Below are 6,000 nucleotides of genomic sequence, written 5' to 3'. Positions count from 1 at the left end.
GATTTGCACCTCACCTAATATCTACAGAGAGGATGAAAACGTAGAAATTTCAAGGAGGACTTCAACCTAAGATCCGTAGCCAAGTGGCTTCTCACAAAATATAAACCTACTAGGAAATGGTAAACGTCACTGCCATAACAGAGGCAGAGCAAAAGGGTTTGACCACCCAGATCATTTTAGAAAGAAAGAGGACTTCACTGTATGCCACTGAAGAAAGTCTGGAAAGGAAGATGTCTACTAGACCAGATAAGGGAAAAGGCATTGAGAATGGAAGCTCAATACCTACCACATACCCAATATGTGGGATGTGCTAAAAGAACCATGGAGGCAAGTGCAAACTTACCTTAGGACTCCGTTTCGGATGTGGCCAACCTGACCACTTGATCAAAAATTTTCCCAAAAGAGCTCGGAGAAATGGGACTGTTCCCAACGGAGATTTCAAACTAAAGCCACGGCCTCCAGTACCAGCTAGAGGGGCCAATGCTAATGCCCCAAGAACATATAGAGCAAATGTCATTTTTGGTATTTTTCTAAGACATATGTATTGTTAAGCTTAGTTAAGGTTGATTGGTTTGCAATTGATGGTATTATTGCATTATTTTTATTTTGGAGTAACGTCAAGCCAATAAGGTTTGTAGCAAGTACCTTGTTTGATTCAACTGAGTCCCTGTTTTTAGTGATTGTGGTATTGCATGAGAATTCAGTTTGGAATCTGAATTGTTTCCAGGTGGTAAGAGTAACAATTCTCATTAGGAGTATTATTGTTCATACCAGTATAGATATAGAATACCTTTTAGTAGTACTAGGAAGGATATTCAAGGTTGATGAATTAGTATTTCATGTATTTGGAGTTTGTTTTGATTCTGAGGATGCGATGGAATTTGTGTTTGGAAAAGTAAAGTGATTGGGAGAAGCTTTATCCTTAGTAGGATTCACTTATGATAGTAGTTTTATCCAACCGCCATTAAATGGTTTCTGGCAAAGCACTGTGTTTGTGGATGCATAAATCGCCCTTATATGGGAGACAATTATATGGGGAGTAAAATCTTGGTTTTGAGAATTTATGTGAACGGTAGGAACAGATTCTTTTTATTAGAGCCAGAATAAGAGGCAACTCATGATGGATAGAAGAGTTATGTCAATCATAAGAGAGAAAGTCTTGACATTAGATTAATACATGAATGATTATCAAGGTACTACCTAGGAGGAGGAACGATTCATTTTGATTATGAAGGAGTAAGCTAGTCCTAGGTAGATAGGATTCCTTGAGGAAATAGAAAAAGTGAATTCAATTGTGTATGGATTAAATTCTTCCAAATTGAATTGCGCAAACACTTGAAGTTTTAGGTTTAGAGAGTATGTCGATACTACTCAATTTACTTTGCGAAGAGATTCTGATGCTAATTGTTGATTGGAAAGAGAGAGAGTTAAGGAATAACAAAATCTCAATAGTAGAAATATATGTGGTGAATAACTCTTTGACCAGCAAGGAAAGTAGTAACTTCGCTTAAGCAAGGATTCAATGTCCTAAATTGTTAGCCTAGAACTTGTTCATTTTAAGCAGTAACCTTTGTGAGAGTTATATTTTTCTCTTAAATGGTGGTAGTTATTCTATGAACCCATGTTATGGATATAGATAAAAATGGTGTAGGCTATGAGAAGAAGGCTTTGCCTCATGAAGAGCAATATCCACTTCTTCACCCAACCACATGGATGGATCAAGATAGCTTCAAAGTAACGATGGTACAAGACCAAGCTAAATCTAGCCGAGCAGCAGAGGAGTGCGCCGCAGCCACCAACTCTGAACCTGCAACGTCAGTATTGTCTATGTCATCGACTCACTGCAGACATTTGCTAATAGTGGGTCAGGTACCAGATAGCGACGATGAAGAGGTCGAGCAGCACCCCAGTCCAAGTCATAACATGGTGTATGATTTAGACGATGACACGTTCTACTACTAATCCCAGCATGTCATGCCAATGGATATCAACGCACTGCCACCACCACCAACCAGAGACAATAGGTTCAGTGATGGATAGTAAGCCTGGTTAGCAGCATCTTCTCCATGGTATTATTAATTGTTAGTACTTGCGTCAATTTCGAGGATGAAATCTCTTTTTTAGGAAGGAAGGATGTAACAACCCACTAAAAATTCAATGGTAGAATTTCTATAGGTTTTAGAAACCTCATGAAAACTCCATAAGTTTTCACGAATCGATCAATCGTGCAGGTTTTAGCCTGTCAGCATAGTCAATATTACCACTCATTATGTTGCCAGAAGGGTGATTTTATTTATTTGAGATAGTTAGAAGTGTTATAATGCGATATGGTCTACCCTATTAGACTCACTTGATTATTTAGGATTTTATGGCACAATAATTCCATTTTCAATTTTCAGACAAAACGTTTATTTGAAAGCACATTTTGTTTATTTCGAGGCACTTCGAGGTTGAATTTCAATAGATAAATTGAAAAATTAGTTTATTGTGCATATTTAGGATTTTACAGTTTAAAGTTTATGTTCACTTTATCTGGAGTGAATAGTAGCCTCAATAGTAGCACCTAGTACAGTGTTTTCAGAATCACAATATGGAATGTCTAAATTAGGTTAGAGAAGTTTTGTTTGGATACCTGGAAAGATCTTAGTCACCCTTGGTACATAGTATTGGATACTTGGCACTAAGAGAAACCATGAGATGGAAATGTGAAGGAAATCAATGTGTGAGATCATGCCACCTAAACAAAATATTATTCCATCAAACCAACCAAATTGTGCCAAACCAAAGAGGGTTTCAACCTTAATGAAACCCTAAATACTTATAATCCAATTGAAATCACAAAAAATTAGCTAAAACTGAAACCCGAAACGGTTTCCCCAAATCCTAAAATTGGCCTCTTAACCCAATTTGATCTGATTTCTAGCATTGTGTTTAATCACTTAATTAAATCACTTTCACATACTATTAATTCTTCAAATTCATTTTATGACATCATTATCCAACCCTTTAAACTTTGAGAATTTTATTATGTCATGAAAAATTGGATTTGGGATTGATAGCATCTCAAACTCTAACCAAATCCTCTTTAAACCATAAATGAAGCCCACTTGTTTAAGGCCCATTATGGCCCACAAATTTTGGCCAACAAGGCTGATCATCTACTGCTCATGACAACTCCAAAGTAGTGCATGATGTGAAGGCCAAAGGCTACCTCACCACCACCCTTCTCTTGGAAGTTTCCTTGGCTGAAAACCACTCACTATTTGCACCTTTTTCTAACCTAATCACCATCCATCAAGATGTAACTCAAGCCCATACTTCCCTTTTCCAAAGTGTATTAGTCGTGCAAGTCATCCTTTCACTTACTTCACCCTTTTTCATTTTTGTTCTCGAAGAGAACACTTAGAAGCTCTCTCAGGCAGTTTTCTGACCCTTTTTGCGTGCAGTTTTTGGAACCCTTTTAAGTATTTTTCTCATGATGATTACTTCATGAAATTTTTCATCTTTGCATCTAGTTTCTATTGGTGTTGGTACCTTTCATGTTTGATTTTATAGTAATTTGATTGGTAATAAGTTGTTTTAATCATGGAAAAGTCAATCTGGACTATATCTGGATAGTTTGTTGTATTTTGGGATTTTTGACCAAACTAATGGATAGATCTTGGTCCAAAAGGTTTATGAAGTGTTTTCAACATGTTTATATGAATTTTATTGGATATTTTTTGCATGATTATAGTTTTTGATGGAAGATTTTCTTGGATTTAAAAGGTTAGAAACTGGAAGAGGAAAAATAATTTTTGTTTTAAGAAATACTAATCTTTTGTGGTCTAGTCTTACTCCAATGGCTTTGAAAATTTTATTTGATAGTAATAATCATTTTATCTACATGTCAAGATGTTTGTTTGAAGATTTTAGGTGTTGATTTGTGAATATATGAATTTTTACGTAAGAGAATACTCGGGTAGGTCAAACGTTTGATGATTTAGACTAGATCTATGTTTTGGTTTATTTTTAGCTATGTGATTTTAAGTTTATTGCTTGAATCTACTTTAGGACACATTTTTAGACCATATGATATTTTTGTTTGAATACTCTTCATGGTATGCCTCAGATCATGTGTTTGATCAAGGTAAGTTTAAAACAAAATTTTGTTTTTGACTAAGTGTGGAGCCGAGTACTTCAAGTGAGATTTTTTTATTTTTGGTGACTTTTAGGTGACTTTTAGGTGTTGATTCAAAGCATGTTAGTTCTTAGGAATATGTTATGAACATGTTAGAAGAAGTTTTGGATTTTTTGAGTTCTTGATAATATTTTGAAATAGGTCAAATCTTGCAATTCAGAGTTTGTATTTTAGTTAAAAAGTTTGAATCTTTTTACTAAAACATTTTGTGTCTATGAGAAGTATATTTTGTTGTATGTTTTAAGTTGTTTTTAAAATTAGGTTATGAGGATCTTTGTTACAATATTTTGGTTTAATAATGAGTTTTAGAATTGGAAGAAATTCAACAAACATCAAGAGATATGGCCTTTAAAAGTTTTGATATTTGATTGGTTTTAAGTTTTCTAAGTTGATATTTGAATTTAGGACAGAAATGTAAATTTTGGTAATTTTTTGAGTTGGGATTGAAATCTTTAAGTTAGGGATAAAATAGTCATTTTCTCACATGTAGAGGGTAAAATGGTAATTTTACTCTAAGTTATCAGTTTTTTCATGTGTTAGTGATAAAGTTTCTAACTTTTAAAATCTCTACTTACAATTTTTCGTGTTTCATGCTTTTCCTCGTAAGACGCGATGATCACTGTAAGTTAGCTTCTAACTTATTGTTAGATTACTTTGTATGTGTATTTGTAAGGGAACTATTTGTTATCTACTTTTGTTATCATATATGTCATACCATGCAATGTCACTATATTATATTTTGTCATGAAATATTCATTTGTTACACATATTATATTCAACAATGAAATAGTTATTTGTTATACATTATGCCATGTCACGTAATTTATCTGTTACATGTTGTTCCATGTCACGTAATGCTATCTATTACAAGTTATGTCATGTCTCGTAATGTTGTTTGTTACATGTTATGCCATGTCGCGTAATATATATTACATGTTATGCCATGTTACGTATTGTTTATCTATTTCACTTTACATCAAGTCATGCATCTCACTGATATGTCACGTTATGTATGTCATGTCCTAATTCTATCTGTTTACATGCTCCTGGCATAATCATTCTGATTGTCAGAGTATTACTAGGTACTACTAGCGTAATCATTCTGATTGTTAGGATATTTCATTTTAAAGTAATCCTGGTGTAATCATTCTGATTGTTTGAGCATCTCTGACTGAATATGTTGAGCAGAATCATTCTGATTGTTCACTATTTCTGAGGAAAAAACTAGCGAAATCATTTTGATTGCCAGAGTTCATGTTCACGTTCATGTTTAAGGTCGTGCGCAAGTTTATTTTATTGAATAAGATTTCAAGTTCATGTATTTCACATTCAAGCTCATGTTATTCAAGTTCAAGTTCAAGTTCATGTTACGTTAAGTGCAAGTTCATGTTATTCAAGCTCAAGTACACGTTCAGTTCATGTTTCAAGTTCACGCTCCGTCATGTTTCAAGTTCACGTTTAGTTCATGTTTCAATTCACGTTAAATTCATATTCAATTTCAGCTCAAGTTCAGTTTATGTTCACGTTCATGTTTAAGTTCATGTCCAAGTCAGTTCATGCCATGTTAAATGTCAAGTCACATCAAGCTTATTTATGATCATGTATGCATTCATGCTTTTACTGTCATGCATGCATATTTGACCTATATGTTAAGTTATCTGTTAACTTGCTAAAATTTATAATCAAATCTCACTGTGGTAGTCCCAACTACCATTCCCCCTAGAATGGTAGACCATGTGTCAGGAGCAGGAGGCACATCAGATGTTGACCGACTGGAGACGGTCAATTAGAAGACAACGGCACAACGCAGAGTTCATAGC

The sequence above is a fragment of the Juglans microcarpa x Juglans regia genome, chromosome 4S, assembly GCF_004785595.1.
Source record: "Juglans microcarpa x Juglans regia isolate MS1-56 chromosome 4S, Jm3101_v1.0, whole genome shotgun sequence".
Classification (NCBI taxonomy): Eukaryota; Viridiplantae; Streptophyta; class Magnoliopsida; order Fagales; family Juglandaceae; genus Juglans; species Juglans microcarpa x Juglans regia.
Note: the sequence above shows the minus strand (reverse complement) of the source record.